Raw genomic sequence first — 14785 nt, forward strand, 5'->3', positions numbered from 1 at the left:
CTATGAGAGCAAAAAACTAAACTGACTGGAGGCTCTAGCCAGGGCAAGTATACAAGAAAAAGAAATAAAAGCCATCATGATTGAAAAAGAAGAAGTAAAACTATCTCTATTTGCAGATGACATGATCTAGTATATAGAAAGTCCTAAGGAATCCACTAAAAACTATTAGGGCTTAGAAATGGCTTCAGAAAATTTGCAGGATAAAAGATCAATACACAAAAATGAATCGTATTTCTATACACTAGCAATGAACAACCCAAAAATGAACTTAAAGAAACAATTCATTTTACAATAGCATCAAAAATAATAAAATACTTATGAATAAATTTAACAAAAGAAGTGCAAGACTGTACACTGAAAACTACAAAATATCATCGAAAAATTTAAGGAAGACCTAAATAAATGGAAAGACATCTCATGTTCATGGATCAGAAGACTTAGTGCTTGCAAGAAGGCAACACTCCCCAAACTGATTTATTCCAATGTAATCTCTTTCAAAGTTCTAACTGCAGTTTTTGCGGAAATTGACGAGCTGGTCCTAAAATGCATATGAAGTCGCAAGGGACCCAGAATAGGCAAACCGATATTGAAAAGAAGAACAAAGTTGAAGGATTCACACTTCATGATATCAAAACTTACTACAAAGCTATAGTAATCAAGACAGTGTGGTACTGGCATAAGGATAAACACATAGATCAATGGAACAGAATTGCAAGTCCAGAAATAAACACTCATATTTATGGCCAATTGATTTATGACAAGAGTGCCAATAAAATTAAAAGGTAAAGAATACTCTTTTCAACAAATGGTACTGAAACAACTGGATATCCACATGCAAAAGAATGAAGTTGTATACCTGTCTCACACAATATACAAAAATTGACTCAAAATGGATCAAAGATCTAAATTAAGAGCTAAAACTATAAAACTCTTAGAAGAAAACATAGGCATAAAACTTCATGACCATGGAATAGGTTTCTTAGATATGACAACGAAAGCGCAAGTAACAAAAGAAAAAATAAATTGGACTTCATCAAAATTATTATTTTTTTATTTTAATAATTTTATTTATTTATTTATTTTTCCCCCAAAGCCCCAGTATATAGTTGTATGTCATAGCTGCACATCCTTCTAGTTGCTGTATGTGGGACGCGGCCTCAACATGGCCGGAGAAGCGGTGCGTCAGTGTGCACCCGGGATCTGAACCCGGGCCACCAGCAGCGGAGCGCGCGCACTTAACCGCTAAGCCACGGGGCCGGCCCGGACTTCATCGAAATTAAAAGCTTTTATGCTGCAAAGGATACCATCAAGAAAGCAAAAAATAAACCCACATTTTTTGTAAATCATATACCCGATAGCTAGATTATAGAGAGAACACTTACAACTCAATAATTAAAAGACAAATAACCCAATTTTAAAATGGGCTAAAGATATGAATAGACATTTCTCCAAGGAAGATATACAATGGCCAATAAGCACATAAAAAGATGTTCAACATTATTACCCATCAGGGAAATGCAATCAAAACCATCTGAATTACCACTTCACACCCACTAGAATGGCTATAATCCAAAAGACAGATAATAATAGGTGTTGGTGTGGAGAATGTGGAGAAATTGAAACCCTCATACACTGCTGAGAATGTAAAATGGTGCAGCTGCTTTGGAAAACAATCTGACAATTCCTCAAAGATTATATATATAGTTACCATATGACCCAGTAATTCCACACCTAAGTATATACCAAAGAGAATTGAAAACATGTGTCCACACAAAAACTTGTACACAAATGTTCAAAGCAGCATTATTCATAATAGCCAAAAAGTGGAAATAACCCTAATGTCTACCAACTAATGAATGGATAAATAATATGCGGTATATCCACATAATGGGATATTATTCAGCAATAAAAAGAAATGAAGTACCAATACATGCTACAACGTGGATGAACCTGAAAACATTATCCTAAGTGAAAGAAGCCAGTCACAAAAGATCATGTATTGTATGATTCCATTTATATGAAATGTCCTAAATAGGCAAATTTATAGAGGTGGAAAGTAGATTAGTGGTTTCTTAGGATTGGGGTAGAGGGGGAAGGGGAGTGAGTGCTAATGTGTATGGAGTTTTTTTTTTCTTGGAGAGGTGGTGAAAAATGTTCAAAGCTTGTGGTGATTGTTGCACAATTCTGTGAATGTATTTAAAAACTTTAATTGTATCTTTAAAAGGATAAATTGTATGGTATGTGAATTCAATCTCAATAAAGCTGTTATTTAAGAAAGGACATGATAGAACTTTTTGGGGTGACAGAAATGTCTTATATCTTGTGGTGGTTGTTACATGAGTGTACATGTTGGTCAAAATTCATGAAAATGTACGCCCAAAATGAGTGCATATTATAGAATGGAAATTGTACCGCAATAAAGTTGGTTTTTAAAAAAAGTAAAAAGATGGGAAAATATATGCCACACAAATACTAATACAAAGAAAGCTAGAGTGGCTATATTAATATCAGAAAAAGTAGAAAAGTAGATTTCAGAGTAAAGGATGTTACCAGGGATAAAAAGGGCCCTTTCATAATAAGAAAGTGGTCAGTTCATCAGAAGGATATAACAGTTCTGAGCATTTATTCACCTAGTAACAGAGCTTCAATATACACGAAGCAAAAACTGATAGAACTAAAAGGAGAAATAGAAATTTTTATAATTATAGCTGAAGAAGTCAACATATCTTTTTTAGTAATCTATAGAACAAGTAGACAAAAAATCAGTTAAAATATAAAAAAGTTGAGCAACACTATCAACCAATTTTGCCTAACGTATTTATAGAACACACCATCCAACAACAGCAGAATAGACATTTTTTTCAAATGCACACAGAACAATTATCAAGATAGAACATTGTACTAGGTTTAATAGTGGCTTCTGAAAAGATATGTCCACGTCCTAACCTCTGGAACCTGTGAATGTGACCTTATTCGAAAAAAGGGTCTTTGAAAATGTGATTAAGTTAAAATCTCAAGATGAAATCATCCTGAATTTAGGGTGGGCCCTAAATCCAATGACAGGGGTCCTTATAAGAGAAAGGCAGAGGGAGATTTGAGACACGGAGAGGAAGGCAACGTGAAGACAGAGGCAGAGATGGAGTGATGCATCTACAAGCTGAGGAATGCCAAGGATTGCTGGCAGCCACCAGAAGCTAATGAGAAGAGGCACGGAACAGATTCTCCCTCAGAGTCTGCAAAAGGAGCAAACCCTGCCTACACTTTGATTTCAAACTTCTGCGCTCCAGAATGTGAGAGAATAAATTTCTGTTGTTTTAAGCCATCAAATTTGTGGTTATTTGTTATGGCAGCCTTAGGAAACTAACACAACCATATTCTGGACCATAAAACAAATCTCCACAACCTTAGAAGATTTAAGTCATACAAAGTATTTTCTCTCAACACAATTAAATTAAAAATAAATTGCTGAGAAGGTATTGGGAAAATATGCAAATATTTTGAAACAAAATAACACTTCTAAATATTGTGTCAAAGAAGAAATCAAAAAGGGGAATAGAGGGGCTGGCCCCATGGCTTAGCGGTTAAGTGCGCATGCTCTGCTGCTGGCGGCCTGGGTTCGGATCCCAGGCGCACACTGACGCACCGCATCTCCGGCCATGCTGAGGCCGCGTCCCACATACAGCAACTAGAAGGATGTGCAGCTATGACATACAACTATCTACTGGGGCTTTGGGGGGAAAAAAATAAATAAATAAAATCTTTTAAAAAAAAAAGGGGGAATAGAAATTTTTTCCGCTTTATTGAGGTATAATTGACAACTGAAATTGTAATACATTTAAAGTGTACAACGTGATGATTTGATATAAATGTACACTGAAAGTATTCCCACCATCACATCCATCACCTCACATATTAACCTTTTTTTTTTGATGAGAACATTTAACTTCCACTCTCTTAGCAAATTTCAATTATACAATATAGTATTGTCAACTATAGTCACCATGTTATAGATTAGATCTTCAGACCTTATTAATCTTATAACTGAAAATTTGCACCCTTTTACCAGCCTCTCCCTATTTTCCCCACTCCCCAGCCCCTGGCAACCACCATTCTACTCTCTGTTTCTATAAGTTCAACTTTTTTTTTGGTTCCACATATAAGTGATATCGTACATAATGCCCTCCAAGTTCATCCATGTGGTCGCAAATGGCAGGATTTCTTTCTTTTTTAAGGCTCAATAATATTACATTGTGTGTGTGTGTGTGTGTGTGTGTGTGTTTGTGTGTGTATGTGTATATATACCACATTTCCTTTATCCATTCATCTGTTGACAGACACTTAGGTTGTTTCCATACCCTGGCTATTGTGAATAATGCTGCAATGAACATGGGAATACAGATATCTCTTTGAGATCCTAATTTCATTTCCTTTGGATACATATCCAGAAGTGGGATTGCTGTATCATATGGTAGTTTTATTTTTAATTTCTTGAGGAACCTCCATACTGTTTTCCACAGTGGCTGTTTTCATTCCCAGTTTTCATTCCCACCAACAGTGTACAAGGGTACCCCTTTCTCCACATCTTTGCCAGCATGTGTTACCTCTTGTCTTTTTCATAATAGACATCCTAACGGGTGTGAGGTGATATCTCACTGTGGTTTTGATTTGCGTTTCCCTGATGATTAGTGATGTCGAGCATCTTCTAAAAACCTACAGCTAACATCATACTCTATGGAGGAAAGACTGAATGCTTTCTCTTTAAGATCAGCAACAAGGCAAGAATGTCTGATTGCACTTCTATTCAACATTGTACTGGAGGTTCTAGCCCTTGCAGTATGATAAGAAAAAGAAATAAAAGGTATCCAGATTGTAAAGAAAGAAGTAAAGCTGTCCTTTTCACATATAACATTATTGTCTATACAAAATCCTAAGAAATCTACAAAAAACCTACCAAATGAGTTTAGCAAGATTTCAGGATAAAAGGTCGATATTCAAAATTAACTGCATTTCTATATACTAGCAGTTAGCAATTGGAATTTGAAATAAAACTATCATTTATAATAGCATCAAAATATGTAAAATACTTAGGGATAAATTTGACAAAAGAAGTGCAAGAACTGTACACTAAAAATTACAAAACATTACTGAGAGTCATTAAAGAAGATCTAATAAATGAGAGAGAGCCTATGTTCACAGACTAGAAGACTCAATATTGCTAAGATGCATGAATTGACAAGCCTATTCAAAAGTTTATATGGAAATGCAAAGGACCTAGAATAGCCAAAACAATTTTTTAAAAGAACAAAATTGGAGGACTATTTGATTTCAAGCTACAGTAATCAAGACAATGTGGTATTGGTGTAAAGATCAGTGAAAAAGAAAAAGAGTCAAGAAATAGGCCCATACACATACGGTTAGTTGATTTTCAACAAAGGTATAAATGCAATTCAATGAGGGAAAGAATAATATTTTCAATAAATGGTGCTGGAACACTTGGATAGCCATATGCAAAAAAAAAAAAATGAACATTGACAGTTACCTCACAACATATACAAAAGTTAATGCAAGATGGATCATAGACCTAAATTCAAAACCAAAAGCTTATTAAAGAAAACAGAAAAAAATCTTACTCACCTTTGGTTTGGCAAATATGTCCTAACTAGGACTTAAAAAGCACGGATATAAAAGAAGCATTGATAACTTGGATTTCAACAAAATTAGAAATTTTTTTTCTTCGAAAGAGACTGTTATGAAAATAAAAAGGCAAGCCACAGACCGAGAGAAAAAGTTTTCCAAAGCATATATCTAATAAAGGACTTGTATCCAGAATATGTAAAGAACTCTGAAAACTCAGTAATAAGAAATCAAACAACCTAATTTTTTAAATAGGCAAAAGATCTGAACAGGTACTTCACTAAAGAAAATATACAGATGTCAAATAAGCACATGAAAAAATGCTCAACATCATTAGTCATTAGGGAAACGCAAATTAAAACCATGACTAGGTACCACTACACACTTTAAAAATGGCTAAAATTTAAAAGACTGACCATACCAAGTTTTGGTAGGATATGAAGAAACTGGAACTCTCATACACTGCTAGTGGGAATGAAATGGTACAACCACTTGGGAAAACAGTTTAGACATTTCTTACAAAGTTAAACATACATCTACTATATGATACAGCCCTCCCATTCCTATGTATTTACCCAAGAGAAATGAAATCATATGTCCATACAAAGGTGTGTGCACAAATCTTCATAGCAGCTTTATTTATAATAGACAAAAACTGGAAACTACCCAAATGTCCATCAACAGATGAATGGACAAAGAAATTGTGGTATAAAGCCAGCCCTGATGGCCTAGTGGTTAAAGTTCAGTGCGCTTACCACTTTGGCAGCCTGGGTTTGTCTCCTGGTCGTGGAACCACACCACCCGTCTGTCAGTTGCCATGCTGTGGTGGCGGCTCACATAGAAGAACTAGAAGGACTTACAACTAGGATATACAACCATGCACTTGGGCTTTGAGGAGAAAAAAAAGAGGAAGATTGGCAACAGATGTTAGCTTAGGGTGAATCCTTCCCCGCCAAAAAAAAAAAGAAATTGTACTATATAAATACAATGGAATACTACTCAGCACTAAAAGGAATGAACTATTGACACATGCAACTGCAAGGATGAATCTCTAATTATGCCGAGTGAAAGAAGCCAGATAAAAAAAGAAAACATATCATATGATTCCATTTATATGAACTCTAGGAAATGCAAACAAATAGATTAGTAGACTTCAGAATGGATTGGATATGGGACGTGAAAGAGAGAGGAGTGAAGAATAACTCTAAGAATGTGGCCTGAGCAACCAGAAGGATGGAATCGCCAACGTGATGAGAGAAAGACTGTGAGAGGAGCCGGTTTCAGGGGTAAGGTCAGGAGTTCAGTTTTGGTTGTGTTGAGTTTGAGAATGTCTACTAGACATTCAAGTGGAGATGTTGAGTAGAAAGTTGGATATGAGAGTCTGGAGATCGGGAGAGAGAAGTGGGCTGGAGAAAATTTGGAAGCTTGACTCCAGGACTTTCACTCTTAACTACCAACATGTATTACTCCCTGAATGTTGCTGTGGCTTCCTCACAGGTCTCCCTCCCTCCTGCTCTTACCCCTCGAATCCATCTTTCCTGCATGCTGCTGGAAGGATCCTTCTAAACTGCAAAATAAGCGATACGATGCCCTTGCTTAAAAAATATAGGAGAACAATGAGAACTACAAGACATTATTGAGGGAAATCCATGATGACATAAAGAAATGGAAAGATATCCCATGCACGTGGATTGGAAGAATAAACATAGTTAAAATGTCTATATTACCTAAAGCAATCTACAGATTCAATGCAATCCCAATCAGAATCCCAATGACATTCTTCACAGAAATAGAAAAAAGAATACTAAAATTTATATGGGGGAACAAAAGACCCCGAATAGCTAAAGAAATCCTAAAGAAAAAGAACAAAGCAGGAGGCATCACAATTCCTGACTTCAAAACATACTACAAAGCAATAGTAATCAAAACAGCATGATACTGGTACAAAAGCAGACACACAGATCAATGGAACAGAATTGAAAGCCCAGAAATAAAACCACACATATACGGACAGCTAATTTTCGACAAACGTGCTAAGAACATGCAATGGAGAAAGGAAAGTCTCTTCAATAAATGGTGTTGGGAAAACTGGACGGCCACACGCAAAAGAATGAAAGTGGACCATGTGCTATCGCCATTCACAAAAATTAACTCAAAATGGATCAAAGACCTGAAGGTGAGACCTGAAACTATAAAACTCATAGAAGAAAATATAGGCAACACACTATTTGACATTGGTTTTAAAGGAATCTTTTCGGATGACATGCCTACCCAGACTAGGGAAACTAAAGAAAAAATAAACAAGTGGGACTTTATCAGATTAAAGAGCTTTTATAAGACAAATGAAACCAGAATCAAGATGAACAAACAACCAACCAGCTGGGAGAGAATATTTGCAAAACATACATCTGACAAGGGGTTGATCTCCATAATATATAAAGAACTCACACAATTGAACAACAAAAAAACAAACAACCCGATCAAAAAATGGGCAGAGGAAATGAACAGACACTTCTCCAAGGAAGATATACAGATGGCCAATAGGCACATGAAAAGATGCTCAACATCACTAATCATCAGGGAAATGCAAATCAAAACAACACTAAGATACCACCTCACGCCCGTTAGAATGGCTATAATCACCAAGACAAAAAACAAATGTTGGAGAGGATGTGGAGAAACAGGAACCCTCATACACAGCTGGTGGGAATGCAAATTGGTGCAGCCTCTATGGAAAACGGTATGGAGATTCCTCAAAGAATTAAAAATAGAGATGCCCTATGATCCAGCCATCCCACTACTGGGAATCTATCCAACGCACCTGAAATCAACAATCCAAAGAGGCTTATGCACCCCTATGTTCATTGCAGCATTATTCACCATAGCCAAGAAGTGGAAGCAACCTAAGTGTCCCTCGACTGACGATTGGATTAAGAAAATGTGGTATATATATACAATGGAATACTACTCAGCCATAAAAAAAGACAAAATCGTCCCATTTGCAACAACATGGATGGGCCTGGAGCGTATTATGTTAAGTGAAATAAGCCAGAAAGAGAAAGACAAACACTGTATGATCTCACTCATATGTGGAATATAAACCAACACATGGACAGAGAAAACTGGACTGTGGTTACCAGGGCAGTGGGGGTGGGGGGTGGGCACAAGGGGTGAAGGGAGTCATGTATGTGGTGATGGACAAACAAAAATGTACAACCCAAAATTTCACAATGTTAGAAACCATTAAAACATCAATAAAAAAAAAATATAGGAGAAAATGATGAAGGAAGAGGACGAGGAGAGAAAACAAAAATTCAGTAGTATCCCAATCCCCTAAAGGATAAAGTCTCATCTTCATAACCCGGCACCCTAGGACTTTTGTGACATGTCCTTTGCCTCACCAACCTACCCTGCAACCTCAATTCTCCCCTCCACCTCTAAATGCAGCTCCCTCTGACCCAGCCTTCCCAAAATGCTAGCAGTTCTCAGATCCTCGCTATGCTCTCCCTCTGCCTGGAAGCTCTCTGTATCTTTGTCTCTCTGTGTTTCTGCCTCTCTCTCTCAGTCTCTCTCTCTCCCTATATCCTCCTAGGGAGATCCTATCTTCTCATCCTTCAAAACGTACCTCAAACATCTCAAAGTCCATCTATCCATAACTCCACATGTATAACTCTCATGGAGAACTTATTCTGCAACTCTCTGCCTCATCTGTCTGTCTCACCTGTGGGGCTACGATCTTCAGGTTATTTTTTCCTTCTTTTACAAGCTATGTATATATAACTCAAGTTCTCAACAATGCCAGCGGAACATTTTTTAAATTGTGGTATATTCATACTATGAGATGCTATTCAGCAATAAAAATGAACTATCTGTTCAGTCAACAGAGTGGATAAATCTCACTAACATAATTAAGTAAAAGAAGCATATACTTTATTAGTTTTCCATTTATATAAAGTGCAAAACTAAACCATGCCCTTAGAAGTCAGAATAGCGGCTACCTTGAGGTAGAAAGTGACTGGGAGGGGGTGCTGGTCATGAACTGTTTCTTGACTTGGGTATATTTGGTTTGTGAAAACTCATCAAGTTGTCCGTTATTTGTGTGTGTGTGTTATACTTGAATAAAGGCAAAACTAAACTAAGGTGGTTAACCATAAGGAAGAGCAAGAAAGTAAATACCATAAAATTCAGGATGAGAGAGAGGGAGCTATGATTGGCAAAAGTCACTCAGAGGACGTCTAGGGTGCTGATAACGTTCTATTTCTTAACCTGTGTAGTGGTTATACAGGTATTTGAATTATAATTATTCCTAAAAAGTGGATATACGTTTTGTGTACTTTTCTGTATGTATATTATACTTTACCATTAAAATGCTTTTATAAATACATACCTTTTCAGGATGTATTTGTAAAGAAAATAGCACAAAAGAAAAAGCAAAGTGCAATGGAGTATATATAGTATGCTATCTATTGTGTAAGAAAGAAAAAGAAATGAAAAATATATATTGTTCATTTGTGCAAAAAAATACAGTAAAGGTAAAACAGGAATTAGTGGGATTTATTACCTACGTGGGATGAGTGAGAATGGAGTGAAAAGGATTGGCAGATGGGAATGGTCTACAGGGGATGGGGGAGTGACACCTCTCTGGGTATAATTTTTTGTGTAGTTTTGACTTTTAAAATCATGTTAATGTTTTACATAATCGCTCAATAAGGGTGGGGGAAACAAAACGGGATATAAACAGAAACAAATGAGCCTATTTCAGATGAATAACATAGCTACAGTGAAGGGGAAAAACAAAAAGAACTGTAAACAAATATTAAACCCTAGTTAGTAGTTTTATTTTTCACAGTGGTGTGGGTTGGTAGTTCTGAAACTACTGAATGCGAATCCTAGGATTGAACAAATAAGTAAATATGTTGTGGATTATGAGAACCAGGTTTTTCACTGTCAGAGAAGGGAGTTAGAAATATGGAAAGAGGGAAGTTTAGAATGAACCTTGTGGTTTGAGATTGGAATCGGAGTACCAGTATGAACTCATGATTTCTAAGATGATACAGACATTACATAAATAGATAGTTGATAGATAGATAGATAGATAGATAGATAGATAGATAGATAGATAGATAGATGATAGGTGGATAGATATAGATAATGTGTGTGTATATATGTGTTTGTGTTTGGGAATATATATACACACTAGCACTGTCCACTGAGATGACCTAGAAGCAATGGCCCCTAGTTGCAACAATGAGCACACCTAGTGCCCATATCTTGGTATCTCTACAAAAAGGAACCAAGTCTGGATTTTTGGAGAAATGGCTGATTCCAGAGCTGGGCCAGAAAAAGTACAAGATGAGCCTAGAACATCTTGTTGTTCCAGAAAGTAAGGAAGTGCTCAAAGAATGATGGGCATATCAAAAGGACACAAAAGCAAGCTTGAAAGGACCCCCACCTTGTCAAATTCTGGGACAATTTGGGCATCAAAATAAATAATGAATGTAGCAGTTTATAACCCATTGAATAAAATAATAATCCACAAATTCACATGACGAAATTAAATGAATGAATAAATAAATAAATGAAGGAGAAGAGAAAGCTCTTCTTTATTGTAAAATGTGAACTAATATGTCTAGAAGAAATAATGGAATTAGAAAATCACCATTTGGCAACTACCATAGGAATAATTGTTTCAGTCAAGTGCAGTGGAATTGGGCAAGAGCGAGAGCAAACCATGGCTTGTTTTTCGATACACTTCTGTGTTCAAGCATCTCACAATGTACATGTTCTCACGCATTACTTGTGTAATTAAAAATATGTTTATTCTTTTGACATGCTGAGGGACAAGAGTTTATCACTGTCACTGCTTGCTGCAAGATAGTGGGAGGTAAGTTGCACTGAGGCGGCACCCAGGAGCGCTGTCTCCTGAGAGACAGAGATAAAGAGTAGCAGCCCTAATTAACCGTAATACCGAAAAATACACTAGAACATGGTGATAAGTGGAATCGCTCTTGCTTGTACCTCAGCACGGTGCTGGGAATATAACAAGCACTCAATAGATGCTTGCAGAAGGTATAAAAAAGTATATCTAGTCTGCTACCTTGCATAAGAAAGGGGAGAATGCAAAGTATAAGTATACACACACACACACACACACACACACACACACATAAGCATATAGGTAGATACTTACATTTGCAAAGAGAAATACTGGAAGGATAAACCAAAAACTAACAAAAAATTGTGACCTATGAGGGAGCAGATGCAACAGAGTGTAGGAACAGGATGGAAGTTATATGGTTTAGACTGTATATTGGAAACATAAAAATGTTTTACATATTCAAAAATTAAAGTTCAATTAAAAATTTAAAGACTAATCCCTAAAAATTGAAAACAAACTGGAATTAATAAACCTAAATCTATCACATTCATGACATAGCTTCCAAAGATAATATATTATTTCCAGCAACTTTAGAACACAGTGTTTTGAATGCATATCCTTAGTGGAATATATTCCAAGGACAAACAGAGCTGCTAAGAAATCTTAGACTTCTTTCAGGAGTCTAACTGTTGGTAGAAATATTGGTTTTGTTAATTTACTGTAAAGAAGTCATTATATAAATGTTGTTAGGAACCAAGACTTTCAGTATAACAGTGCCACTTTTGAAGTATAAAAGTTGCATAAACACCTTGGAATATTAATTTTGAATTGGAAATATCAATATGATCCAGTGACTTTTTTGTTTCTCTCAAAACAAATAGTAATAATAAATAACCTGAATGCAATAGAGTCCTCAGAGCTAACTTCCATCTCCAGGAAAAATGGGGAGTAAAGAACATGTTAAATGATACCACAAGAGAGCAAACAGACAAATTTGGAAGCTGAGTCCTTCTATAGCACAACTGCAGCAAGTCAAGGGCATGACACAAAAAGTAGGAAGAGAAGACCTGCTCTAGATTAAGGGACCCTCAAGAGACATACCAAACAATGAAGTGTGTTTTGATTAGAACAAGCCCACTGTAAAAAGACCTTTGATCGTGAAGACAATTGAGTAACTGTGGACTTGCTTATTATTAGATGTTACCAAGGAATTATTACTATTCTTAAGTGTAATAATGGCATAATGGTTTTATTAAATTATGTCCTTTTTTAGAAATGCATACTGAAGTATATATGGGTGTCACATGATGTCTGGGATTTGCTTTGAAATACCTCAACAAAAGAAAAAATGGAATAGATGAAACAAATATGGTAGAATCTTATTCATTGTCCAATCTTGGTGTGTGTGTGTGTGTGTGTTCATGCTACTATTCTCTGTTTTGTATGTTTGAAATGTTCAAAATAAAAAAATTAAAGTTTGTTGAGAAAATGAAAAGGGGCCCCAACTAAGAAAAATTCCAGAACAAGTTGTAAGGAAGCATCTTTATTCAAGTCTGGAGTAAAAGCCCTGTTTAGATTCAGTAACTAGGACAGTTAAACATGGATGATAAATGTACCAAACCATTTCCAGTTGTTTAGGCACCAAGTGGAACATTCCTTATGATAGGAATGTGTCTTTCGTTTTTTAAAATAAAAGAATCATTTATGCTAGGGGCTTCTGGATACCATTAATATTTTATTTCTTGAGCTGAGCAGTAGTTATATGGGTGTTCACTTTATAACTATTTGTCAATCTGCATGTATAAATTTTATGCACACTTCTATCTGTATATTACATCTCACACTTTACAATGTTAATTTTTTTTTTTTGGTGAGGAAGATCGGCCCTGAGCTAACATCTGCCAATCCTCCTCTTTTTCTTTTGCTGAGGAAGACTGGCCCTGGGCTAACATCCATGCCCATCTTCCTCTACTTTATATGGGATGCCGCCAGAGCATGGCTTGACAAGCGGTGCGTCGGTGTGCGCCCGGGATCCTAACCGGCGAACACTGGGCCGCTGCAGCGGAGCGCGCGCAAACTTAACCGCTTGCGCCCCCGGGCCGGCCCCCTACAATGTTAAATTTTTTAAATCACAATTGAATAGTAAAACATGGCACTCTTTCTCCCAATTCAATGCAGTCTGAGCCAGTTAAACAGACCACAGCAACCCCACAAAGGTGCTTTTGCCCACCTGGTGGTGGAATACTGTCATTTCAGAGAAAGGAACAGGAGGAAATAAGGAACTTTTAAAATCCTCTAAAATGTGCTTCTCTCCCCACCTGCTCAGGGGGATAAACAGAGGGGCACAGGCAGAAGAGAACCAAGGTTCTCCCATTCCTAGAATGTTGGAGTTGATTCAAAACAGGGGACTGTGGCTATAAGCATATGACTCAGTTTCCCCTGTCTACTCCCCCTACAGCTCTGCTTGTTGGTTCCTATGTGCTTATCTCACAGATAGGCCTTCTTGGAGAACCCTTTCTTCCCCCTGGCAAGGGAGGAAGGCTGCTTCAGGGTGAAGGGTAGGGTGGGAGGCTTGAGTCCAGCCAGCCTCTCCCACCCTCCTTTGCAAGCCCTTCTTTCCTCAACGCCATTCCTCATCATCTCCAATGACCTCACCAGAACAGTTCTTTCTCCTGAGGGCCTTAGAAGGACATCAGTTAGAAGCTAACTGAGGGCAAACCAAGATAGTAGGAGTCCGGGTCAATATCTCTGTCTTCAAGAGAAAGTCTGAGATCCTTAGCCTGGCATTCAGGGTCCGGCTTGTGCAGGAGTATCCCTCACCCAGGCCACAACAAATTGCTTTCACCAGGCTCCAAACGCATCTTGCCTTCTGGGACCCCCAAGCCTTTGTACAGGCTGTTTCACTCACCTAGCCACCATTTTTTATTTAATCAAGATGTACATGGTACTAATTACATGTCTTGACATTATTATGAACACTTTACAAATATTACCTCATTTATCCTCACAACCCTATGTTGTAAGCACTATTATTACCCCATTTAACAGACAAGAGACTTGAGGTGCAAGGAGGGTAAGAGGCATGGATTCAAACCTAAGCAGCCTGGAGCCAAAGTCAATGCTCTTAGCTACTACACTATATTGCCTCTTAAACTTCTTTCAACTCACTTTCACTTCTTTCACACTTATCCTGGGTATCAACACCTCTCCCCACACCCACCCTGACATCTTTGAGCTCCCACAGCTCCCAGTTCCCACCTTTGCCTCCCATGA

Source organism: Ceratotherium simum, chromosome X, assembly GCF_057802395.1.
Source record: "Ceratotherium simum simum isolate JZ-2026a chromosome X, ASM5780239v1, whole genome shotgun sequence".
Taxonomy (NCBI): domain Eukaryota; kingdom Metazoa; phylum Chordata; class Mammalia; order Perissodactyla; family Rhinocerotidae; genus Ceratotherium; species Ceratotherium simum.